Source organism: Elephas maximus, chromosome 11 (genome assembly GCF_024166365.1).
Source record: "Elephas maximus indicus isolate mEleMax1 chromosome 11, mEleMax1 primary haplotype, whole genome shotgun sequence".
Classification (NCBI taxonomy): Eukaryota; Metazoa; Chordata; class Mammalia; order Proboscidea; family Elephantidae; genus Elephas; species Elephas maximus.
The window spans coordinates 57,167,132-57,194,105 of NC_064829.1; the positions used below are offsets into that span (position 1 = coordinate 57,167,132).

Sequence of the window (26,974 nt, forward strand, 5' to 3'; positions counted from 1 at the left end):
ACTACATTACCCAGTAGGCCTCCCGCCGTCCTCTTCCCTTTCAAGTCCTTGCACGTGGCCGGAGGGGAGGGCGGGGCCTGGACGTCACTCTCCAACATTCTCGTTCCCTGTGTCAGAGCAGGGATCGTTTTTTTTTCCTTCCTCAACTCCCTCCCCCCTACCTACCCCTCCCTCCCTCTGTCCCTTCCCTCCCTCCCTCCCCTCGGCTGGGTCTGCGCGCTAGGGTGCCAGGTCCCCTCCGCAGCCGGGACGCGCGGAACTCTCGGCAGGAGTCGGCTCTCCGGAGCCTGGTCCCTCCCTTCCCTTTCCCTGCCCCTTCCCCCACCCCAACTCGGGCTGGAGCGGCGGCCTGAGGAGCCCGGAGGTGAGCATCCCCTCGTCCGTTCTCTCTTTGAGTCAACGCAGCTGGCGGATCGATTCTGGGACCCGGGAGGAGGGCTGGGGACGTGCGCGTGCCTATGGGTAAATCCTGGAAAAGCGCACCGAACAATTAGCCCCCTTCCCCTCCCCGCGTTGCGGTCAGCCAGACGTCGGCGCCCACCACCGCCCCCCGCACTTGCTTGGGGACTGCACCCCGCAGCCTCGCTCCCTCCCTGAGTTGGCCCAGTCCCCCGCCCGGGGTAGGGGGGAGCGGTGGCCCCGGAGATCCGGCGCCGTGGGGGGGCTGGGGGGGATACACAGCTAGAGCCCCGCTCGCGCTGGAGCGGCGCGGCGTGGCCGCTGTCATGTGCCGGGTGCCGACCCCGGGGGAGGAAGGGAGCGGGTGTGATTCCGCTCCCTTTTGTTTTGAAGCCCGCATTTGCTGCATCAAGCAGTTGCAGTTTAGTACGGGCCAAACTTGCAGCTGTTTCTGACGACGCTCAGCCGAGGTAGGGAGCGCAGCTCCGGGTGGCGGCTTGGTGCTGCTGGAGGGACCCCGGGCTCATGTCTCCACGCTCCCCCCTTCCCTGGTGAGTGATTGTGTCCGTGGCCGCCGCCGTGTGAGAGTGTGCGCGCCCGTCCCCGGGGGCGCGGGGATGTCTGTGGATGGCTGTCGTCTAGACAGGCTACAGCCCCCTCCCAGCGTCCCCGGTGAGCCGGGGGATGGGAGCCGCGGAGGAACCGAAACGGTGGATCCATTGCGATCGCAGCTTTGGGCATTCTCCTCGGTTGTGCTTCTGTTGGCCTTTTAATGATGATTCCTGTTGCCGCGGTGTAATCGGGCCTGGAGAATAGATCGGCCCAGCGGAGCAGGGGTTAAGTTGACAGCCTCTGAGAAAAAGCCAGCTCGTGGTGGCGGGTGTCCTGAGCGGCCGGGGAGTGAGTGGGGTCCAGCTCGGGTTCATCAGCACGAGAAGCAGGTGACTGACCCTGATGCCAGCCCTGGAGGGGAGCGGGAGGGGGGCGGGGGCCTGGTCTGCAGCAGAGGTCTGGGGACCCGAGGACCGCGGCCCGAGCCGGGGTGCGCCCGGAGGAGGCGTCCAGGGGACCGCACGACTGAGCTGGATATTTCTCTCCATTGGCGTTAAAAGAATCGGGGGGCTGAGCCCCTTGTCTGAGCTGCTTGGGCCCCGTGTGGTTTCGCGGAGTTTTCAGGCTTGGGCTGGTGTGTGTGTGTGTGTGTGTGTGTGTGTATGTATGTGTGTGCAGTGAGGGGGTGCGGCGTGTGGGGGGAGGGATGGTTGGCGGCGCGGTGTGAGTCCCCACCCCAGAGAGTGAGGCGTTGCCTCCCCCGCCCAGCTGTTTGTGTGTGTACACACCGCTCTGGCGTGTGTGGGGGGCGGGGACCGCAGGCAGCGGTGGAATGGGGACGCGCGCGGCCCCGGGTCCCCCTGCGTGGAACTGCAGAAGCCGGGACACCCCCCCTCAGGTCGTGCCAGCCCTCCAATTGGACTGGTTGTCATGTGTGTGTCCGTGCGCGCGCGTGTGCGCGCGCGCCGGGTGTACTTGGCGAGGAGGTCTTGCGGCTGTGAGCTAGAGGAGACCCTGGTGTGGCGGGTGATCGCCCGCATGGCAGGAGTCACGCCGTCTCCCTCCTCTCCGCGTTCGTCCGCGATGTTTCTGACTCGGCAGACTGCCCCCGGTCCCTGGTGGCACCGGAACTGGTGGGGCTGGGCCCCGAGGAGCCGCGGGGGTGCGCGTGTCGCCGCCCCCACGACGCTCTGGTTGACCTTTGCACCGAGGCGGCCTGTGGGTGCGCATGCCCGCGCCCGCCACTGCCTTCAGAGACCCAGGCGAATATGGGCGCGCTCTGGGTCCCCACCTCCAATTCTGGGGCCAGTGGGGGCCGCAGCTGCCCTGCTGCTCCCACCACCGCTGATGCGCAGCGGCCACACGCCTTGTGTACCTCTCACCCGGCTCGGCCTCTGTGGCCCGCGGGGAGGAGGAATCATCTAGGGGCTGTGCGGGAAGGGAGAAGCTGCTGGAGCTGCCGGCGTTGGAGGCCCAGACGTTGAAAGTGACACAGCGTGAGCACCTCTGCCCGAGCTAGAGCAGAGGAAGGAGCCATCCAGAGCGTGGGCGGGAGGGCGCCACCCAGCTGTCCGGGCTCTTCCCGCTGGGCCTGGGGTCTGGGCTGAAAACCTCAGGAATCCGGGCTCCGAGTATGCATGTTCCACTTGAGGAAACTATGGCTTTAAAGAAATCCCAATTGTCCAGGAACAGAATGCACCAACCAGGTATTAGAATATGTAGACACCCTGGCAGGATGCACTCAGGCTGCCTGAGGAAACTCTGAGTATTTAAAACAGGATTCAATTTACACAGAGATCATCTCATCTATGTGTCGGGTGTCTGTCCCAGACATGGTATGCTCAGAGGCAGTAACTTTGTGAAGCTTTTTGGGTGCAGTGGCATCAGTGATTAACAGATTGCTAAAATAATGAGTTTTCCAAGGAGCGCCTGGCAGATTTGAAATAATGATGTGTTTGTATGACTTTACAGTGTGAGTTTTCATATATCATTGAATTTATTACCAGGGTCTTGTGAGGTAGGGGGTTATTAACCCCATTTTACAGATGGGCATACTGAGGCTCAAGAGGTGAAGTGACTTGCTAAGGCCTCACAGTAGGGAAAGGACTACTTTCCCTTCTGTGATTTCTCTTCTCAGCCTGTGGCTTTTTATTTAAACGGTGGCCACTCTTTTTGAGAGTGGGTTCTTGTTACCTCAGAAAATACCGAACCTGAGAAAGAGGGTAAATTATATTGGTGTTCAGTCTTTTGTCAAAACACTTTTGATTTGCTAACAGTTCCTGTGAGAATAGCCATTGAAGAACAGAAGTTTGCATCGGTGTTACAATCACTCATTTAATAATTTGTTGGTGGTAAGTGGATCCAGCAGTGATGCATCCAGTATATACCAGAATCATGCTTTCATGTAATAAATATGTATCATATATGCATATATATGTATGGTATAGAAGTCCCTGGATGACATAGATGATTAATGCTTGACTACTAGCTGAAAGGTTGGCAGTTGGAACTTACCCAGAGGAGCCTTGGGGGACAGACCTGGCCATCTGCTTCGGTCACAGCCTTGAAAACCCTATGGAGCAGTTCTCTGCACACATGGGTTCACCATGAATCAGAATAAACTTGATGATGGGTTTGGTTTTGGTTTTTTGGTAACAGCAATAACAACATGTATGGTATACATGTTAATGGAAAACGTGTGTATTTGTCTGAGAGTGTTCACAGATCCCTTACTGAATCCAAAGCTTATTCATTAGTTACTGGTTTCGGAGCTTGTAAAATGAAGACTCCTGAGAAACCCCGCGATATTACATACCCTGCCACCCCCCATCTCTTGTGATGGGGAAGCCCAGAAGAGAGCAAAGAGCTCATCCAGGCCTGTGTGCACGTCTCAGATTTTGTGTTCATGAAGGTTCTCAGATGCAGCCTGGGGGTTATCAAGTTTGGCCAGCCAGTCAACCATTCATTCACAAGTACTGAGCACCTGCGCATTTGTATATTTAGAGGGGCATACAAAGAGAATTTAACACAAGGTCATTGCCTTCCAGAAATGTATTCTAGCTGTGGCTATAACTGTAAGAGTTTAAATCCAGCAAATGTTGAGCATCTACCATAGATTAGATACTCTACTGCATTTAGGACATGGTTGTTACAGCTCAGTAAAACTCGTGATTCAGAGCCTACCGGGGAAGAACAAACCATAAATATTTTAGGACTTTATTCCTGGGACTTAGTCCATTTCACATATGTTGGTGGCAAGGCACTGATAATGCCAGTCCTTATCATAGAGCAAATGAAGAAGGAAGCAACAGGGAAAGAAGACTTTTATGCCCCTTGTTACCCCAGACTTCAAGCTATTTGGAACCTCCCAGTGGGCCCAGAGGTGAGTCCTTTATAGAAAGAAGTAAGGTAGCTGGTAAGAAGTTACCTTGAAGCCAACCAACTGGTTGGTCCTCTGAGCAGTGAGGAGTGACAAGGTGCTCTCCGTTTTGCCACCCCAGCCCCTCTGATGTGCTTTGATTCGGTGGTAGCCTGTGGCTTTCCTTGACCAAGGTCTCACTTGGGCCCTGGCCTGGGGTTAGTAGTTTCTGTCTTACAGGTCTCTGTTTAATAACCAGTTGCAGTTGAGTTAACTCTGATCCCATGTGTGTCACAGTAGAACTGTGCTCCATAGAGTTTTCAATGGCTGACTTTTCAGCAGTAGATCACCAGGCTGTTCTTCTAAGGCACCTCTGGATGGACTTGAACCACCAACCTTTTAGTTAGCAGTTGAATGTTTTAACCATTTGCACCACCCAGGGACTCCAGTGCTTTAATATGGGTCTGCTTTTTATCTATACCCAAACTAAATTTGATGGTCCCTGACATACTCCTCCAGTTGCAACTCAGTTTGGGGGCCCACTGTCCTTGTTTTAAGGTTATATTGTTTGCAGTTCAGATCATGGAGGAGGAAGCAGGTGGGTGGTTGGGATAGAGAGTGAATCCCAAGCCCAGATAGAGAACAGGAGGTACAAACAGACGGGCAAATCGCAGCCTTTGAGAAGTCGCCAAGCTTCATAGCATTTCTGCATAACTTACCCAATAATGTGTCAGCCTCTTTTGATGTTCATTTGTGGGAGGATCATGTTTGATAGAGTCAGGAGTAGGGACCCTCTACCTCTGGGCCTCACTGCTGACTCACTGGTCACCTGAGCTCTCACACTCCATCACTGGTTTTCTTCCTCCCTCCTGCCTCATCCTGCAGACAATTTAATTTGAAACATTGCTGCTTTGCTGTCAGAGTGATGGTGGCCTTCTCTCTGAATCACCATCATACTACTGGCATCTGCCTCTTATTTCTGAATCCATCCCAGGCCAGAGCTGTGGCTCGGAACAAGGTGAGAACAGACTTGTCCTAAAATCCTAGGTAGAGCTGGGAGATGCCTTGGAGATGATCTAATCTCCATTTGAAGACTGAGGCCCAGAGAGGTAAAATGACTTGCCCAAGTGCTCAGGGAGCCCTTGGCAGAGCAGAACAAGAAATCTGGATTCTGATTCCTCATCCAGTTCTCTTTCTGTACTTGATGATGCTTTCTGAAAAAGAGTTGGGTTCTCACTTCTCAAAGAGTGAGAACTCATCTTCCTTTCTACTTTCCTCTGGTCCTTGGAAAGCCTCGGGAATTCATTATCTTAGCCTCAGGATTGCTTTCTTGCAAGACTGCATTTTCTCTCTTATCCTTCATCTTTGGCATCCAGGAATGGATGGAGGTATATGTTTGAAGAGGTAGTAGGCCCTGAGACACTCCAGAGCTCTTATGTTGGGCCTGTGACTTTCCTTTCCTGCTGCAGGAGCCTCAGGAGTCTCTTGAAAGTGTTTGCAAGGCTGTTCTGTATGTGTATTTTTCTAGGGAGAGGACTCATAACTTTCATTTGGTTCTCAACTGACTCAAGTAAGGACCAAAACTGCTGGGGATGGGGGTGGGAAGTGGAGGTTGGATGAGGGTTGATTGGCACCAGGGGCCATTATAATACCCTGCACTTGATTTGGCTTTACACTTTGCGAAGTATATATGCACAGAGTATCTCATCTACTTTTTACCATCACCCTCTGAGGCTGTTATCTCCATTTTCAGATGAAGAAACTGAGCCTCAGTGATTAGTGACATGCCCAAATCACCAATCAGCAATAGAGCAGGGATCTGAACCCAGGCCTTCAGACTTCAAATCCAGTACCCAGGGCTGAGGGGGGGTCACTATCACTGACATCATCATTATGGTTTTGTGGGTAGAGGGCCTCAAACCTTCTGGAGCTCCTGTATGTCCACTCTTGGCTCATAGCTAGCCACCAGGCTAGACCAAGTACTAACTTACCTATGGAGTGGAATGGATGAAGGACAGGAGGCAGTTACCATGGCAACAGTATGTGGAATGGGGCCAGTTTGGGATGGTTTCATGGAAGAGGTGAATTTGAGATTAGGTCTGCAGTGGAGAAGGATTTAGGCTGCGACAATGGCCCAAAGACGGCAAAGAGGAAATTGTGTGTGTTTGTGGTTGGGCAGAACAGACTAAGGAGATGCGGCTGATCATCCTAGAGCCAGAGGGAGTGTCTCAACAGTTACTGGGCTCTGTTTCTGTGCCTGGCCCTGTGTTAGGCTCTGGGGCTACAACAGTAAGTAGGCACAGCCCCCTGCCTTCGAGGAGCTGGCGGACTGGGGGAGAGACAGACATTTAAACGGTTATATTCAATATGGTGTGAAATTATGGTAACAGTGTGCATAGTGATAGAGAAAAGCCCAAGGGCCTTACTGTAGCACAGACAGGGGTACCTGTTGTAGCCTCAGAGATCAGGGCAGGCTTCCTAGAGGAGACAGCTCCTGAGCTGCATCTTAAAAGATGAGAAGGAATTAGCAGGAGAGGAGACAGGAGATGGGCAGCCAGGGAGAAGGAACAGTGTGCACAAAGGTGAGGAAGTAGGAAGCTGCCTGGGCATAGGAAGGGAGCCACAGCAGTGTGGATAGATGGGAGGGTGAGAGGCAGACAGGAGTCCGCCCTTAGAAGCTTTGTGAGCTGGGCTGGGGACCTTGGCTTTGTAGGTAGGTAAAGAATGGAGGAAGGGGCTTTCAGCAGAGTCAAGGTGTTCAGCCAGAAATGAACAAGATTGGAAGCCGGGGGACTATTGGCTGATAAGGCAATAACAGGCTCTGTATGGGGCAGTTCTACTGTGTCCTATAGCGTCGCTATGAGTTGGAATCAACTTGACGGCACTAGGTTTTCTAGATATGGGATCCAGGTCACAGGGAATGAGGTCTAGAACCAGCCCTGTAGATCTAAGGATGGAAAGAAGGTCACATTTTAAAAATGTCTGAGGAGTAATGTCTGCAGTGACTGCTTTGATTTAGGGGGTAAGGGGGAGTCCCAGTAACTCCCAGTTTTCTGGCGTTGCTGATGTGGTAGATGGCGGCCCTTACCCAGCTATGAAATTCTGATTGCAGAAGCAGGTTTACTGGGGTTCGGGAGAGAGGGAGAATCGTGGGGAGTTCAGCCTTAGACAAATTAAATTTGATTTGCTGGCAGGATTGTCTGACGGTGCAATCTTACAGACAATACAAGAGGCTAGGTAGGAGCCCGAGGAGGAAGTGCAGGCAGGAGCTGCAGTTCTGGGAGAGGGGAAAGGTCTGCCGTAGACAATAAGAGAAGACCTCTGCCTCCCATTGTCAGAGAATCCTTTGTCATGCTGGGCGCTGTCGTCAGGGAAGCCAGCAGGGAAGCCAGCCGGGATGCTGTGTCATGCTGGAGGCCCAGCTGGCAGAATCCAGCCACAGCCCAGAGCTTGCTTCAGCTGCAAGCATTAGAGTGAATTAGGGGAGAGGCCTTTTCATTTTGTAACATCCACAAGGAGCATAGCCTGGTCCCAGGCCCTCAGGGCATGAATAAAGGGCAGGAAGATGGGGAGCCTGCTGCTGAGAAACAGGCGGTCTGGCTGCAGTGCAAGCAGTGGACACCCTGAAGCCATTGTAAGACTGTAACAACTGAGACAAATAGTAGCATGCAAATTAAATAGGATGTTGCAGGCACCTCTTACTCCTTACTTCATCCTTAGGCAGAGCTCCAGTCTTTTCCATTTTGAATCCTTAGAACCCAAAATAGTGCTGGGCACATAGTAGGTGCTTAGCCTGTGTTTATGGATGTGCAGGGATGTGGCCAGAAGTGTTTGGGGTGGGAACAAGTCCAAAAGGGGTATCCCAATACTGATTTAGAGTATTTTTAGTACCACGGTGCAGTAAAACTCTTGAAAATCTTCCAACTACAAAGCTCCAAGAAATGCTGGATAGAATTTAACTAGCATCCTTTCCAAGAAGAGCCAAGCTTGTAAAACATAAGGAAATCCCCAGGGAACTCAAAAGTGAGCTTGAAGGGCAAGCTTGTACTGATGGTAGGCCACTCCTGGGGGCTGGGGTGTTGGGGAGGGGTGTTGTTGAGGTGTGATTATTCATCTCAAAAACAGATGAGGTTGAACCCTGACAATGTCTCCTCCAGGACCAGAGATAAGACCAGAAGTTGGAATGGAGAGTCCTGCTGAAAACAGACACGTGCAAAGCTTTGTATACTTGGAGAGAGGATGGACTGTGGAAGCAGCCTGTTGGCACAATGGGGAGCTTGTTTGTTGTGGCCTGGGTGTGGGGTAGGGAAGACTCTCTCTGGACCTTCACATAACCTTAAGCCTGGTATAGGTTTGGATGTCCACTACACATGTGGTCCCAGAGCCTCCAAGGGGGGAAATTAGCATATAAAACCAGCTGGGCCAGGGTCCCTCAGACTGTGGACTCTAGGCCCTCAGGGGGTCAGAGGAGATTCTGGGACTCTTTACTCTTTGCTGTCTGGGATCTTCACCTCAGGGAGGTGCCTCAGGACCAGGTGGCACATGTGAGTGAGTGAGTGAGTAGAGAAGGAGAGAGGGTAGAGCCCAAACAGCACACCCTCGGTGGGAACCTTTCAAAAATCCTGTGAGAAAACCATACAACTAGTGGAGGTATGTGTGCAGAGCTGTGGAGAATGACGCTTCCTACGTGGGCCTTAGACTCTTAGGAAAAGCCTGCGGACAAGCCCACCTGAAAGGCCAGAATGTTCTTCCCTGCCATGTACTCAGGTGAGGCTTCTTTGCAGGGGCTCCCATAAGGGCACCCTATGCACATTCCAACATCCTCTAGACGATGCACCATATTAGCTTCTGGGGGCCCAGAGTCTTAAATTCCTAGAAATTCCATCTTAGGAGAGGTCTTGGAGGTCACCTAGTCAGCCCCTATCTAGCGTGGGAACCCTGACTACAGCACCACTTGGCTCAGTTGCTTCCTGTGGCTGGGAGTTACTGCATCATGAGGCAGCACCTTCCCTTAGTAGAAGGCTTTTGTAGCTGGAGTCCCCGGATGGTGCGAATGGTTAGCTCACTTGGCTGCTAACCGAAAGGCTGGAAGTTCAAGTCCCCGCAGAGACACTTCAGAAGAAAGGCCTACTTCCAAAAAATCAGCTACTGAAAACCGTATGGAGCACAGTTCTACTCTGACACACACGGGGTCACAAGGAGTCACAGTTGACTCAATGGTAACTGGTTTCTTTTTGTAGCTGGAAAGGTCCTATGTTGAGTCTCAGCTGCCTCCTGGTCATTTCCACCCATCGTCCCTTCAGCAGTTGTTGTGAGAGCTGGTTTCTAGGTCTTTCACCATCCGACTTTGCCTTCTGCTGAAAGGGCCTCAGTTTGCCAAGCTAAGATTCTGTGAGAACCCAGCCAACTTTCTTCCTAACTGAGCACAGAGGGAGCTTTTGAAGATGAACGTAAGGCTAGCTGAGCTGGCTGCGTATGTGCAGTCTGTGACGTGGAAGTTTCGAGAAGCTCTGGCTGGCTCAGTGCTTTTCAGATTACCAGGAGAGATGCAACCGCACACACAGCAAGTTCCTGCCTCCAACCCCCAGGATACATTTCAGCTTATACCGAGTGACTCAGGCATCCAGTACAGGAAGCTGACATTTACTGAGTATCTTTTACATGCCAGGTCCAGTGCTAGGCACTCTCAAGTGACTTCTGTGGGAGAGAGAGAGACAGGGCGGCAGATGGAATTGCCAAACTGTAGTTGTGACTATTGAGCCCTGAGTCTATTCAGAAAGAATGTGTGTGGTTCCCATCCAGAATGGGTAAAGCTGCACATTCCCTATGCTGTTACCTTATAGGGCCTTCCCTTGGGATAGGCAATGTCATGATCTCACCACTAGCTGGAATCCCACAGGCCTTTGCTATTATCTTGGGGCATTTGCTGAGATATGAGTTTGAACACTGAGATCATGGAATTGGCTTGCTAGAGAATTCAGATCTTGAGGCCTGGTGGTACAGTGGTTAAGAGCTCAGCTGCTAACCAAAAGGTCGGCGGTTCAAATCCACCAGCTGCTCCTTGGAAACTTATAGGGCAGTTCTTCTCTGGCCTGTAGGGTCACTATGAGTTGGAATTGACAGCAACGGGTTTGGTTTTTGGTTTTGGTGTGTCACCAAACAGAATGGTATTCACACTCCAAGGGTCTTTTAGAATGTGCAGTTTATCTATCTTTAGTACTGCATGCTGGGAGTAAAAAGCCTTTCTACTTCTCCATCTCTTTGCAGCCGCGGGTTGCTGGGTGGCTGTGGGTCATATACTCACAGGTGTCACACTGGGTACTGAGCAGCATGTATCAGTCACCTTTGCAGCAAGGTGCATCCGACACCTGGATACATACATGTGCCCTGCCAGTTGCACATGGGACACTGAGCTGATGGGCCAGTGGTGAGGTGTCAGGGATTCTGGGAAGACTCTCCCTCCAAAGCTGTTCTCACATCTAATTTCTGCTGTTTTGCCTTGATTTAACCTGTTTAGCTTAAGACTCATCCCTGTTAACGTTTGGTTTGGTTCAAGACACATGGGTTAGATAACTGCTCAGGACAAGCTCTGGGAGAGAGGCTGAGGGATTCCGGTGAGCGAGGAAGGTCCCTTCCTCTTGGTCTTCCCATCTTGGTGAGCAAGACAGAATAGCATCATTTTAGGGGAATGTGGATTCGACTCGATGACACTGGGTGTTTTTGGGTGGTAAGTCCTGGGTAAGGAGAATGACAAGTGTCCTGAGGCAGCCAGAAGGAGGAATACTATAAAACCTTTTGTCCAGGTGGAGACGCTTTTGAGAATGAAGGGGGTGCTGTTAGTAATCACGCCGGGACACAGCACCGCATGTGCCCTGGGTGAGGATTTGGGTGGCTCTACATTGTCCTCCCCAAAAGAGGAAAAAAAGGAGCCCTGGTGATAAAGTGGTTAAGCACTTGGCTGCTAACCGAAAGGTCAGCCGTTCAAACCCACTAGTGGCTTCGTGGGAGAAAGATGTGGCAGTCTGCTTCCATAAAGATTACAGCCTTGGAAACCCTATGGGGGCAGTTCTCTTCTGTCCTGTAGGATCTCTATGAATCAGAATTGACTTGATTGCAATGGGTTTGGGCTTTTTTTTTTTTAGGAAGAAAGATCATCAGCTATGCATTGTGTGTCAGGCCGTGTGCTTGAAGGCTTCGCTTCGTACAAGTATTTAATCCTAGCCACATTCCTGGGTGCTGTACAAAGATGTGGCAGTCTCCTTGCATAAAGATTTATAGCTTTGGAAACCCTATGGGGCAGCTCTACTCTGTCCTATAGGGTCACTATGACTCGGAATCTAGTTGATGGCAATGGGTTTGTTTTGGTTTGTACAGCCCTGGGCATGGGGGTCATTATCCTCTTGTACAGATGTCCCCCCTTCCCAGAGGTTGTCATTGTCTCTGAGGTCACACAGGTAAGCCACCAGGGTATAAAACCAGGCCTGTGTGTCTCTAAAACCTGGACTCCTTGTTCTGTGAGCTGCTGTTTGGGCAGTGGGGAGATGTCTGTCTGTAAGCTTAAGAACCGAACAGGTGATATTTGTTTAAAAACCCTGGGGGCGATTCAATAATAATTTAAAAACACCTAACATTTGTTAACAGGGGAGCCTTGGTGGCGCAGTGGTTAAGAGCTCGGCTGCTAACCAAAAGGCTGGCAGTTTGAATTTACCAGCTGCTCCTTGGAAACCCAACGGGGCAATTCTGTTCCGTCATATAGGGTTGCTACAAGTTGGAATTGACTTAATGGCATCAGGGTTGGTTTTGGTAACATTCGTTGAGTGTTAACGGTATTAAAGTGCTCAGTAAGCACTTTACATGTATTATTTCAATTAGCCTTCCCAGCCTCTATTTTATAGATGAAAAAAACCAGGGCACAGAGAGCTTAAGGAAGTTACCCTAGGTCACACAGCTCGTAAGTGGCAGAACCAGTTTTGCCTCTTAATCAGTACACGTAGAGGTTGGTAGGTATCTTAGTTTCCTAAGGCCTCTGTAACAAAATACCACTAATGAGTGGCTTTAAACAACAGGAATTTATTTTCTCCATGTTTTGGAAGCTAAATGTCCAAATTCAGAGCATCGGCTGCGTAGATTATTTCTGAGGGCTTTGATTCCATGCCTCTCTCCTAGTTCCTGGTGTCTGCCAGTAATCCTTGACGTTCCTTTGCTATTTATAGACCAATCCTCACATGCTGTCTTCCCCCTGCGTGTGACTCTGTTTCCGTGTCTTTTCTTCCCATTTATAAAACACCACATAAAAGGAACTAGGATTAGGGTCCACACTCTGTTATGCCTCTTTTAATTTAACTGATAGATAACAAAAGAAAAACCTTATTTCCTTACACCAGTGTTCACTGCAGCACTTTTCACAATAGCCAAAAAGGTGGAAACAACTGAAATGTCCATCAGCAGGTGAAAGGATAAACACAATGTGGTATATCCATACAGTGGAGTATTACTCAGCCATAAAGAGAAATGAAGTCCTGATGCAGCCTACAACATGGATGTATCTTGAAAACACCGTGCTGAGCAAAAGAAGTCAGTTGCAAAAGGATAAGTATTGTATGATCTCACTTATATGAAATAAGCAAATATAGAAACCAAATATTATTAGTGGTTACCAGGGGTGGGAGGGAGCTGGAAAGGGGAAGCTTTTGCTTGGGGGGGCATTGAGGCTGTGTTGTGAGTGGCCGTGAAGTGATTTGGAAAAGGAGAGCAAGGATGGTTGTACAACCTGAAGAATTGGACATGTAGAAATTGGAAGGATGGCATATGTTTTGTTACGTATATTTTTACAAGAATAAAATTAAGAAAAAACGAACAAACTCTCTTTCCAAGCAAGGTCATATTTACAGGGACAGGGATTAGGACTTCAACATACCTTTTTGGGAGACACAATTCAGTCCATAACAGCCCACCGGTCCTGGATCTACCACTAGAGACAGCATCCAGATTTCTCCTCCTCCGGGACCTCAGGGTTTGGATGAGATATCTAAGGTCCCTATCTTCTCATTCCGAGGTCCAAGTGCCAGGCCTCTGAGGTGGGGGTTATCTTCTCGGCGAAGACTGAGGGGGGAAGGGAGAATCCCTGTGTCTTCGTCCTAAGCTTTTGCCCACTCCTACGGTAGCTGCTCCAGAGCTCCTGATCTGGCCAGGTGCACCTGTGGTTTGGCAATTCACTCCTTCCCTATAACATTAATTCTTTCAATAAGGTAGAAATTATGCCCAGCCTGTGCCAGGCCCTGTCTTGAGTCTTTTGAGGACGTGGGCTTTAAGTTACACCCATAGAAGGGTACAGAGGAAGGGTTGCTGTTGAAGCGATGTCAGTGTGTTTTCTTCCTCTGGGCAAAACAAACTTGGTTGAACTCCTGATCGTAGCCTCCTTAGTGCCAGAGAGAAACCAACCACAGGTGCAGCAAACCTTAGAAGCCCGGCCAGAGCTGAGGATCTCTGGGTCTTTCACTTAATACTGCTTCCATTTCCCATTAGATCCAGGTAGATGACGGGCGGTGGTGAGGGTGGGGAGAGGGCCATGGCGTGGTTCCAGGAATGCAGACAGAAAACAGGGCAGTAAGAACAAGGAGGCGGTTGGCTGGGCTACTTGTAGACACTCTTGGGGCCCTGGTTATAAATCTCAGGCAGCCCTGTGCCTGGTTTATCCCCACAGGGTTTTAGTGATTTTAGTTACCTCATTAGAGCCAAGTTTACTTAATGTATATGTAATAGATTTTAGAAATAGAAAAGCAGTTGAGTGGATTTCAGAATTCCTAGTTCTCCGGCAGCCTGCCTATGACCTCTGTGGCTCTGGAATCCAAACCTTTCTGGCTCTAGTATTCTGATGGATGGAAAGAGGCCTTCAGATTCCAGTGGGTCAAGAGATGCAGAACAGGCCTGATTTTTGTGTGGGTGGGTGGGTGGCGTAGCCCACCGCTGTGATAGGCTGTGTTATCACCTCGTTTTGTGCTGTTGTCCGTGGCACCAGGAATTATTACTCCGGCATTCTTGTGAGGTGCCCAGGGAGCTGGCAGTGCTAATGTCCTTCCAACGGGGACATTTAGGTGAGAGAAAACAGGTGACTTGCCCAAGGTAACCTACCATACTTGCCAGGGGGAAAACAAGGACTGGTTTTCTGAACCATGCCCTACTGATTCTCAAGAGGAAAGTGTGTGGAAGTTTCCAGATGCCCAAGCTAGCCCTGTCTCCCTCGGGAATAGGCTCTGGATTGCCATGTACTCGGTGCTCATCATACTTCTGGGCCAGAGGCATAGTGATGGAATCAGACTCACTTCAGTGTGTTTGCCAAACAGTTCATGGGTTATATATGTGCAGAGGGAAGGTACGCGGGGCTGTGAGCCTGCTGTTGTTGCGTGCTGTGGAGCTGATTCCGACTCAAAGCGACCTTACAGGACAGAATAGAACTGCCCCGTAGGGTTTCCTAGGCTGTAATCTTTATAGAAGCATATCTCTAGGTCTTTTCTCCCAGGGAGCGGCTGGCGGGTTTGAACTGCCAACCTTTTGGTTAGCAGCTGAGCTCTTAACCACCAACGCTTCTTTTTTTAATAATTTTTATTGTGCTTTAAGTGAAAGTTTACAAACCAGGTCAGTGTCTCACACAAAAACCCATATACACCTTGCTACACACTCCCAATTACTCTCCCCCTAATGAAACAGCCTGCTCTCTCCCTCCACTCTCTCTTTTTGTGTCCATTTCGCCAGCTTCTAAGCCCCTCCACCCTCTCATCTCCCCTCCAGGCAGGAGTTGCCAACATAGTCTCAAGTGTCCACCTGATCCAAGAAGCTCACTCCTCACCAGCATTCCTCTCCAACCCATTGTCCAGTCCAATCCCTGTCTGAAGAGTTGGCTTTGGGAATGGTTCCTGTCCTGGGGCAACAGAAGGTCTGGGGGCCATGACCACTGGGGTCCTTCCAGTCTCAGTCAGACCATTAAGTCTGGTCTTATGAGGATTTGGGCTCCACATCCCACTGCTCTCCTCCTCCCTCAGGGGTTCTCTGTTGTGTTCCCTGTTACCAGCGCTTCTTGAAAGGCTGCTAAAGGCAGGAATCCAGGGAAGGAGGAGATGATGATGTCTGGCATGCTAGGCCTGCTAGGAGCCCAGCACCTTCCATGGGTTCTCTGCTCTGGCCATCTCACACCAGATCTTCAAGGGTTTCTGAGAACTGCTTGGGGGGCTCTGGGGCCCTCTTTCTCCAAGAGCCAGGGGGTGGAAACTTGACCCAGTTCCAAATCTGAAAGGTGGGAAGGACCTGCAGGTCCTGGGCTCCCTGCAGGTATCACCCCACAGCGTGTCAGGCAGCCCCTCAAAGACAAGGAGTTTACTACCTCCCCAGGCAGCCTAGACCATTATTTGGCAGCCCCTGGCCTATAGACAAACGGAAACCCTGATGGCGTAGTGGTTAAGTGCTATAGCTGCTAACCAAAGGGTCGGCAGTTCGAATCTGCCAGGCGCTCCTTGGAAACTCTATGGGGCAGTTCTGCTCTGTCCTATAGGGTCGCTATGAGTCAGAATCGACTTGATGGCACTGGGTTTGTTTTTTTTTGGTTTTGGCCTATAGACATTTTTCTTAGACCAAGGTGGGCCTTCCCTTATCCCAGGCTGTCATCCGAGAGTCACACAGAATGCACATCTCACCGTTCTTCCAGGGCAACTAAGTATTTGCAGCCCCAAGTCTACTCTCTTGGAAGTAAACATTCATTCCCTCAAGGTTTCTCTTGACAAGTTGTCCAGGATCTATTCTGGATTCCCTACTCTATATACCTCTTATCAATGGTCTTCCTAAAATGAGTACCTGAAACAGGATGCTGTGCTTGAGGCGAGGCCTGAGTAGTACAGGAACCATGCAGCAGTCACCTCTTTCCATTTGGATACTGTTGGTGGTGTTATTAGGTGCCATCGAGTTGGTTCCAACTCATAGTGACCCCATGTACAACAGAACGAAACACTGCACAGCCCTGCGCCACCCTCACAACTGTTGTTATATTTGAGCCCACTGTTGCGGCTGCTATATCGATGCATCTCATTGATGGTCTTCCTCTTTTTCGCTGACCCTTTACTTCACCTTGTCCTTCTCCAGGGAATGGTCCTTCCTGATAACATGTCCAAAGTACGTGAGATGAAGTCTTGCCATCCTCGCTTCAAAGGAGCACCCTGGCTGTATTTCTTCCAAGACAGACTTGTTTGTTCTTCTGGCGGGCCATGGTGCATTCAGTACTCTTTGCCAGCACCAAAATTCAAAGGCATCAATTCTTCTTTGGTCTTCCTTATTTATTCATTGTCCAGCTTTCACATGCATATGAGGTGATCGAAAATGCCATGGCTTGAATCAGGCATAGCTTAGTCCTCAAAGTCACATCTTTGCTTTTTAATACTTAAAGACATCTTTTGAAGCAGATTTGCCAATGCAGTACTCATTTGATTTCCTGACTGCTGCTTCCATGGGTGTTGATTGTGGATCCAAGTAAAATGAAATCCTTGACAACATCAGTCTTTTCTCTGTTTATCATGATGTTGCTTATTGGTCTAGTTGTGAGGATTTTTGTTTTCTTAATGTTGAAATGTAATCCGCACTGAAGGCTATGGTCTTTGATCCTCATCAGTAAGTGCTTCAAGTCCTCTTCACTTTCAGCAAGCAAGGCTGTGTCATCTGCATCCTGAAGGTTGTTAATGAGTTTTCCACCAATCCTGATGCCACATTCTTCTTCATATAGTCCAGCTTCTCGAATTATTTGCTCAGCGTACTGATTGAATAAATACGCTGAAAGGATGCAGTCCTAACACAAACCTTTTTTATTTTAAACCATGCAGTATACCCTTGCTCTGTTCAAACGACTGCCTCTTGGCCTATGTACAGGTTCCGCATGAGCACAATTAAGTGTTTTGAAATTCCCATTCTTCGCAATGTTATGGATAATTTGTTACAATGCATACAGTCAAATGCTTAGCATAGTCAATAAAACACAGGTAAACATCTTTCTGGTATTCTCTGCTTTCAGCCAAGACCCATCTGACGTCAGCAATGATATCCCTTGTTCCAAGTCCTCTTCTGAATTCAGCTTGAACTTCTGGCAGTTCCGTGTCAATGTACTGGTGAAACGGCTTTTGAATAATCTTTAGCAAAATTTTGCTTGTGTATAATATTAATGGTATTGTTCGATAACTTCCACACTCTTTTGGATCACCTTTCTTTGGAATGGCACAAATATGGATCTCTTCCAGTTAGTTGGCCAGGTAGCTGTCTTCCAAATTTCTTGGCATAGACGAATGAGCATCTCCAGTGCTGTATCCATTTGTTGAAACATCTCAGTTGGTATTCTGTCAGTTCCTGGAGCCTTGTTTTTTGCCAGTGCCTTCAGAGCAGCCTAGACTTCTTCCTTCAATACTGTTGGTTCTTGATCATATGCTACCTCCCGAAACGATTGAACATCGACCATTTCTTTTTGATACAGTGACTGTGTTTTCCTTCCGTCTGCTTTTGTTGCTTCCTGCATCATTCAATATTTGGCCCACAGAATCCTTCAAAATTGCAACTCGAGGCTTGAATTTTTTCTTCTGTTCTTTCACCTTGAAAAATGCCAAGTGTGTTCTTCCCTTTTGGTTTTCTAACTCCAGGTCTTTGCACATTTCATTATAATATTTTACTTTGTCTTCTTGAGCTGCTCTTTGAAATCTTCTGTTCAGCTTTTTTACATCATCATTTCTTCCATTTGCTTTAGCTACTTGACGTTCAAGAGCAAGTTTCAAGAGTCTACTCTGACATCCCTTTTGGTCATTTCTTTCTTTCCTGACTTTTAATGACCTTTTGCTTTCTTCAAGTATGTCATCCTTGATGTCTTCTTATAACTCATCTGGTCTTCAGTCATTAGTGTTCAATGCATCCAATCTATTCTTGTGATGGTCTCCAAATTCAGGGTGATATACTCAAGGTCATATTTTGGCTCTTGTGGACTTGATTTAATTTTCTTCAGCTTCCACTGGAACTTGCATTTGAGCAATTGATGGTCTGTTCCACAGTCAGAACACATCCCATGAATTGTGTAATCTTTTCTCAGGGGCAGCTTCCAGGCAGGGAGCTCTCATAGCTCCTGCCAAAATACTTCCTGTCAAAGAACTATTCGCCCAACCAGGGCTCTTCCCAGCCCAGATGAGCAGCTCAAGGTCACCGTTTTTTTTTTGAGCCCCCACGCTTTTTTCTTTTTTTTCCCCAGGGTTTTATTATTTTTTATTTTGTTGTTTTTGAGAATATACACAGCAAAACATACATCAGTTCAACATTTTCTACATGTGCGATTTAATGACATTGATTACATTCTTCGAGTTGTACAACCATTCTTAGCCTCCTTTTCTGAGTGTTCCTCCCTCATTAATATAAACTCACTGCCCCCTAAGGTTCCTGTCTAATTTTTCAAGTTGTTGTTATCAATTTGAACTCATATAGATAGTTCTTAAAAGAACATAATGTTCAAGGCAGACCTTTTTTACTACATAGGCTAAACGATTGTTCAGTTTTAAGACGACTTGAGGGGATATTTTTGGTTTAAAGATTATCTCAGGGCAGTAGTTTCAGGGGTTCATCCACCCTCCATGGCTCTGGAAAGTCTAGAGTCCATGAGAACTGGAAATTATGTTTCATGTTTTCCCCCTTTTGATCAGGATTCTTGTAAGGAATCTTTGATCAAAGCGTTCAGTAGTGGTAGCCAGACACCATCCAGTTTCATGGCAAAGGAAGCAGTTAGCCACATATTCCATATCCTCCTATTCCTGACTCTCCTTCTTCCTCTGTTGCTCCAGGTGAATAGAGACCAATTGTTGTGCCTTGGATGGCTGCTTGCAAACTTATAATTAAGATGCTATGCAACAAACTAGGAGGTGCTGAGTCCCTTTCGAGGGGTCCACTTAGCTAAGGGTCAGCGTGTTCAGAGGTAGATGAGGTTATTAAGGGCTGACCAACTTTCACAGAGCGGGGTCGGGAGCCTTCTGCCCAAAATGACTGTGATGGGCATTGAGGAGGGATAGGCTTCCAGACATGGGGAAGTGAGACTAGGTCACTCAGGCTCCCCACTTCTGCGTATCTGTGACTGCCCACTCACCATTAGTTGCTGGCTCCTGTCCCTTTGGGCAGCTGCCTTCTCATTGGCCTTCAGCCCCCTTACTTTCTCTCTTCCTTGCTCATAATGATCATAATGATCCCCAATAAACATGAGTACCCAGAGACCAGGGTCCACATTTCAGAACAATAACTGGGAGAAAGGCATATTTCAATGCCCCAAGCAAATATTAAAACCAGTAAATCTATTGGAGCCATTCCTCTGGGTCAGACTGATTTACGTTAGAATCACACGAGAAAAATCAGGCAGGGGCGGCTTTACGCACTGAGTGTTGCCTTCCCAGCTCCATCCTGCCAATAACCTGAAATCAACCTGAGGGCACTTAAAAGGTTGTTCTTGTTTGGTGTGTCAGGTCCATTTTGACTTACAGTGACCCCATGTGTTTCCGAGTCACCAGCCTTTCAGTTAGCAGCCAAACATTTAACCTTGTGCACCAGAGCCCCTATTAAGAGATTTGGTGGTGGTGTTAGGTGCCCTTGAGTTGATTCTGACTCACAGTGACTCTATATGACAGAGTGAAACTACTCCGTCGGGTTTTCTTGGCTGTGATCTTTATAGAAACAGATTGCCAAATCTTTTCTCCTGTGGAGCCACTGGTGAGTTTGAACCGCTGACCTTGTGGTTAGCAGCTGAGCACTTAACCATTGCACTACTAGGATTCCTTTTAAGAGGTTTAGTGGCTGGCATTTCTTGATGAGGTGGGAGTCTTGGGCTGTAGACAGGCACTTGGGGCCCCCAGTATGCAGATGAGCTGTTTTGACGGAGTCTCCCCTTTCCAAGAAACGAGAAAAAGCTTCAGCTCTGAGGGGGGTGCCACAGGTAGGAAATACAGCGCCCTCTGCCCTTTGGGGTGTAAACTATCCTGGGAGCAAGGGAGGCAAGAATGACTTTCTGTTACTGCCATTGGAAAGGTGACCTTGATCTCAAGGGTCGTTTGAAGGTGACTTTTGTATTCTGCTTTCTGGGATCTTAGTGAAGGAGTTTATTCTTTGGAGTCCTGGTGGGTCTCATTCCATTTAGTGATTTACATGGATTCCTGGTTCCTAGGGGACCCCTTTTCTGGCCCTTCATGCCTCTGCCCTGCACAGAAGGCTTCCTGTTCTAAGCTTTTTGCTGTCCCTGCCTTTTCTCCTGGGTTGGCATGTGCCTGTTGCTATGGGCTTGGAACTGCTGAGGTTGGGTAGGGCCCTATCCCCCTCTCCCTAGCCAGCAGCACCCTGCTCTTCACCTCTCCCCCGCAACATGGTAGAAGACTCTAACTGCCAACCCAGGATCCCAGTGACTTCTCAGCCGAGAGTTTTGGTTTGGGGGAAAGCCTTTTCTAAAGTCTTCTAATTTCTTTTCAGCTGCTTTCAGGCACTCTTGGCCTTCTCCGGGTTTCTCCAAATTGAGGTCTTCCTTGTTTTCAGGAGACAGCTTTTCTGCCCACCCCTCCGGTAGCCACTCTCCCTGGGGCCCTTCCTGACTCTCTCAGGGGGAGCTAGAGCTGGTAACTGAGCATCCCAGAGGCCAGAAGATTGTTCTGCACCAAGGGGCTTTTGTAGAAGTGGGTGGTGTCCCTTCTTTTCCCAGATGCTTTGCCTGCGTCTGGAGTTATGGGAACTGCAAGCAAGATACCTGAGGCCCTTGGAGGCAGGTGTGACTCCCCATGTCTGGAGGAAGGGCCCTGCTGGGGGTAGGCGTGGGGGTGGGTGGAGTACAGATTGGTGCCACAAGGCTGGGGCAGCTTCATAGGCTTTGGACAACACCCCCCAGGCCTCTGAAGGTCCTCAAAGCTTGTCTGTCCTCCAGCTTATCCCAGGGAGAATATTTGAGCTCGTTCATCTCAAAATTAACTATTGACAGAAAGCAGCAGGTACTTGAATAAAACGGAGCCATTTAATTTGGGAGGATATTTTGGAAGATGGAAGTTTGGTTCTCATTTAAGATACTCAGTGTGCGTGATTGTGTAGGTGTGCCTTTAACAACTTAAAGAGATGTTGTTGAAAATAGGGTGCCACTATTGCATTAAAACACATTTTAAGGGAGGAATCTTCTCAATCCAGTCACTTGAATACCGTGTTAATTTTTGCATATTATGTCACTTTCATTTTCCCCCACAAGTAGCAATTGGCTTGGTTTATAATTATGTTATAATTTTTTCAAGTCCAGTTTCTTACTGATGTCACCTCCTTTGTTCCTCTCGTGATGTGAAGACTTTGGAACCTGTTTCCCGTAGATCCCAAGCCCCAAAGCTCTGTCCTGTCACCGTCTTCCTTAGCAACATGTTCATGTCACAGAACACTTAGTTTTAGTCTGTGCTTCCTGGATGTGAGGTGAGAATCCTATCACTGAACCACCAGTGACCCCCAGTTTGAGGAGTTACCTGTTGCCTGTTGCTGTCAAGTCAATTCCAACTCACAGAGACCCTGTAGGACAGAGTAGAACTGCCCCATAGTGTTTCCAAGGAACAGCTGGTAGATTTGAACTGCCGATTTTTGATTAGCAGCCAAGCTCTTAACCACTGCGCCACCAGGACCCCACATGGGGAGTAGGCAGGTCTTACTATTGCCACTTTACATAGATACTCTGAGAAACTAGAAGTCTCATCCAGGACCTTGCAGATGACACCAGGACCAGAGGCCACATCCTCTACTCTAAATCTGTGTTCTTTCTCCTATATCACAGAGCCAGCCTTAGAAAACAGGAACAGGGCTCTGTGCTTGAGTTCCCTCATCTGCAAAATGGGGATAATGATGGTACCTATGTCATAGGATTACTCCCATAAACCAAACCCATTGCTGTTGAGTCGATTCCAACTCATAGTGACCCTATAGGGCAGGGTAGAACTGTCCCATACTGTTTCCAAGGCTGTAAATCTTTATGGAAACAGACTGCCACATCTTTCTCCCATGCAGCAGCTGGTGGGTTTGAACCACCAACCTTTCGGTTAGCAGCCGAGTGCTTAATCACTATGCCACCAGGCCTCCTCCCTTAGGGCCACCATGAGGTTTAAATGAGCTGCTACATGTCGAGTGCTTAGGGCAGTGCCAGGCACACAGTAAATGTGACCTCTTAGGAGGGGTAGTAGTAGTAGTAGTGACCCCTCTCCCCCTATTACGTGTAAATACTGTGGGGGACAGATGGATCATGTGGCGTGGACACCCCATTTCTTAATGCAGATAAAAACCCATGCCCAGATAACCCGCATGCAAGGTGGAATGGGTGGGCCCACGGGTGCAACTTTGTGTGAGTCTCTGGGTCCAGCCTTCTGAAGCTGTGCACATTCCTTTGCTAGGGTGAGTTGACCAGGAGGCTGGGGTCAGCTGAGGCTGCTTATAGAACTGAACTAATGATGGTTTGTGGGAAAATGGTGCCCTTCAATCAGGGACCTTGGTGTACTCTGTGGGCTTTTTCACCAGCAGCGAGTGTGGCCAGCCCATTTTATAGACTGAGGCTGCAGTCACTGGCCACCAGCCTTGCCCTACTTACTACTTCTACAGTGAGTGTCAACAGGTAAACACACAGAGAGGAATAAAGCTGTCGAGAGGGGAAAGTGTGGTGTGTAAGGGAAGGAGAAATTCACTCATTCAGCAGCCAGTATTTACTACAATATGCCAAGTTCTATCCCAGCTGCCGGGGGGCAGCAATGAGCAGTGGAGACAACCCCCCCAACCCCACCCTGTAGCTCACCTACCAGAGACAAGCGCTCAAAGGCAAGGATAGATAGAAGACTAAAGCTGGGTCAAGGGTGGGAGGGGAGTGGTGACTCTGGGTGGTAAGGAAGGCCTTCCTGAGCAGAGCCCAGAGGAAGTAAGGGAGGAGATGGGAGGGATGGTGAGCATCAGCCTGGTGGCCAGTGGGGCCAGAGAGGATGAGCCAGGGGAGAGCAATAGGCCACCAGGCCAGTGAGGTCATGGGCAGATCTTATAGGCCTGTGTGAGGACTTGGACTTAGACTCATAGCAATGCAGGAGGGTTTTGAGGGCATGATCTGAGACTGCGGGGCTCAGGCATTATCTAGGAGGGGACAAGCTCCCATTTCTGACCCTTTCCCAGGGCTGCAATTTCAGAACCTCCAGCATCCCCTGCATTTCTGGCTTCCCTTGGAGCTCCTTGCCTCAATCTGTGGTCTCCTAGGGGCTGGTCTCCCCGCTCCCCACCCTGCTTTAGAACTCTGGCTCTACTTCTCACTCAGAGAAGTCACCTACTTATCTTCTTTGAGCCTCAATTTCCCCCTCTTCAGAAAGAATAATGATGCCACTGCAAATTTGAGGCAAGGATCGAATGAGATAATAGACTTACATAACTGTATAAATGGAAGTTTGTGATGGTTGCACATAGCTCATCTGGCTTCTCAGAGTCTCTTCCTTTTTCTTTTGATGAAGTCTAGAAGATGAGGTTATGTTTCTGAGCTCAGTTATATATACTGACTTCTCTCATAGGCCCCACCTCCACCAAGCCAAGGAATCATAATATGCCCTTGTGTTTACAGGCATCTTTCTTCTGAAGGCTTCAAAGCCTTATAAACTCTGGACCATCTTAATATGCTAAGATATGGGGAGGAGCAAAAATTATTCCATTTGGAAAATGGACAGATAACTCACCCAGGGTCAGAACTGTACCTAAAACTGGATCTCCTGACTAAGCCTGGTGCTCTTCCTCCTGAAATTGTGTTTACAGATTTTTTTAATAAATAAAATAGCAAATGCAGCTTTTCAAAATAATTTTTACTGAGGAGCCAGTGTAAAAGCGAGTGACATTAACAAGAAAGTGAAAAGACAGCCTAGAGAATGGGAGAAAATATTTGCAAATTGTATATCTGATAATAATCTAATATCCAGAATATATAAAAAAACTCTTAGAATTCAACAACGAAAACAAAAATAACCCGATTAAAATTTGGGCAAAGTAATTTAAATAGACATTTCTCCAAAGAAGATAGACAAATGGCCAGCAAGCGTATGAAAAGATGGTCAACATCATTAGTCATTCCAAAGAAAAACAAACAGTCGCTGTTGGGTGGATTCCAACTCATGGTGACTCCATGTGTTGCAGAGTAGAGCTGCTACGTAGGGTTTTCAAGGCTGTGACCTTTTGGAAGCATATTGTCAGGCTTTTCTTTCAAGGTGCCTCTGGATGAGTTCGAACCGCCAACCTTTTCGTTAGCAGTCATGCAATTAACTGTTTGTACCACTCAGAGACTCCATTCATCAGTCATAAGGGATATACAGATTGAAACCACAGTAAGATTACTACTTCACACCCACTGGTTTAATTATAGGTTGACTATAATTTTAAAAAAAGGAAAATAAGTGTTGACGAGGAAGTGGAGAAATTGGAACCCTTGTATGTTGCTAGTGGAAATGTAAAATGGCTCAGCCGTTGTGGAAAAGAGTTTGACAGTTCCTCAAAAAGTTAAGCATGGAATTACCATATGACCCAGCAATTCTCCTCCTAAGTGTATATCCGAAAGAATTGAAAGTAGATACTCGAACAAATTAAAAAAACAAACAAACAAAATAACCTGTTGCCGAAGAGTCAATTCTGACTCACAGTGACTCTAGGACAGAGTAGAACTGCCCCATAGGGGTTACGAGGAAGAACTGGTAGATTCAAACTGCCTACCTTTAAGTTAGCAGCCATAGTTCTTAACCACTGTGCTGCCAGGGCTCCCTCAAACAAATACTTGTACACAAATGCTCATATCAGCACTATTCACAATAGCAAAACTGTGGAAGCAACTCAAGTGGCCATCAACAGTTGAATGAATAAACAAAATGTGGTATATACATGCAGTAGAATATTATTCAATAATAAAGTGAAATAAAGTTCGGATATATGCTACAACATGGATGAACCTTGGAATGATTACGCTAAGTGAAATAAGTGACACAAAGGTCACATACTGTATGATTCCAATTATATGGAATGTCCAGAATAGAAAAATCTATAGAGACAGGGATTGGGGGGAAGCAGTAATGGGGAGTGACTGCTTAATGGGTATAGGGTTTCCCTTTGGGATGATGAAAATGTTTTGGAATTAGAGGTAATGATTGTTCAACATTGTGAATATATTAAATGCCACTGAATTGTTTACTTCAAAGTGGTTTAAATGGTTAATTTTATGTTAAGTGAATTTCAACTCAAAACACAGAAACATTGAAAAGAGCACCGTTCGCTGTTCTGCACTAAGGGCTACCTCCCTGGGAAATGATGTGACAATCCCTGCCCCAAACTCTCCCTGGGATCCCAAGGTGGGCTGCTCTTGGTCAATCAAAAAGCATCCACTTTACCAGCTGCCCAATGCTCCAGGGTTTTGAGTGCTCCAGGTGGGCACAAGAGTTGAAGCCTCAGCCCCAGCAGAAGGGAGAACGATGTAGTTAGGGAGGTGAGGAACTTGGGAACAGTCTGTGGTCAACGTGTGGCAGTGACAAATGTTATCACACCCTGGCTCTGGCCTGGCCTGGAGACTCTCGCAGTCCAGCCCCATCTCCCCAACCCAGCCCGGGTTCATCTCGCACTCTCCCAACTCTTTGCCTTAAAAGATCCTCAAATAGTTGTTTCATGCTTGAAGGACTTATAAATTGGTGTAACCACATACCCAAAATACAAGTAATTATAGTTTATTAATACTTTATTCTCCATTTTCCTTTTATATTTTGAATACTTTCTTACTGTTTTTGCCAAGCTTCTTGGATTTTTAATGAATCTGCCCTTTGTGTCATCATCTTGCCTTCACTTGGTCCATATTCATTGTCGATTAGAAATTTAACTTAAAAAATTCTTTTGAAGAGGCAATGCATTTACAATGTCCAAAATGAAATAAAAATAAAAAGATGTGCTCTGGCTCAACATTATGAAAATGTCAGTTCTACCCAAAGCAATCTACAAATACAAAGCAATCCTGATCCAAATACCAGCAGCATTCTTCAAAGAGATGGAAAAACTAATCATTAACTTTCTATGGGAAGGAAAGAGGGCCCGGATAAGTAAAGCATTATTGAAGAAGAACAAAGTAGGAGGCCTCATACTACCTGACCTTAGAATCTACTATACAGCTGGTAGTCAGGACAGCCTAGTACTGGTACAACGACAGACACATTGAAACATTGACTAATGGAACAGAATCAAGAACTCAGATGTAAATTCATTTACCTGATCTTTGTCAAAGGTCCTAAGTCCATTAAATGGGGGAAAAGGCAGTCTTTAACAAATGTTGCTGACAGCACTGTATGTCCATCTGTAAAAACACAAACAGGACTATACCTTACACCATACGCGAAAACTAACTCGAAATGGATCAAAGACTTAAATATAAAATCTAAAACGAAAAAGATCATGGAAGAAGCAATTTGGTCAATGCTAGGAGCCCTAATATATGGTGTAAATAGGATACAAACCACAGCTGACAATACACAAACACCGGAAGATAAGCTAGATAACTGGGATCTTCTAAAAGTTAAACACTTATGCTTATCAAAAGACTTTACCGAAAGAGTAAAAAGAGAACCTACAGACTGGGAA

General features: G+C 47.9%; 1 protein-coding gene across 5 annotated transcripts in view; it reads left to right on the forward strand.

The window, feature by feature from the left end:
• Window positions 1-202: 202 nt before the first annotated feature.
• The window catches only part of CTIF (cap binding complex dependent translation initiation factor), a 301,119-nt gene continuing 274,347 nt past the window's right edge, over window positions 203-26,974 (forward strand). For 4 of the 5 annotated variants that reach the window (XM_049902306.1, XM_049902308.1, XM_049902309.1 and 1 more), the window contains exon 1: window positions 203-364. The gene's annotated coding sequence lies outside the window, so the exon portion shown is untranslated. The other variant, XM_049902307.1, reaches the window with a different exon arrangement.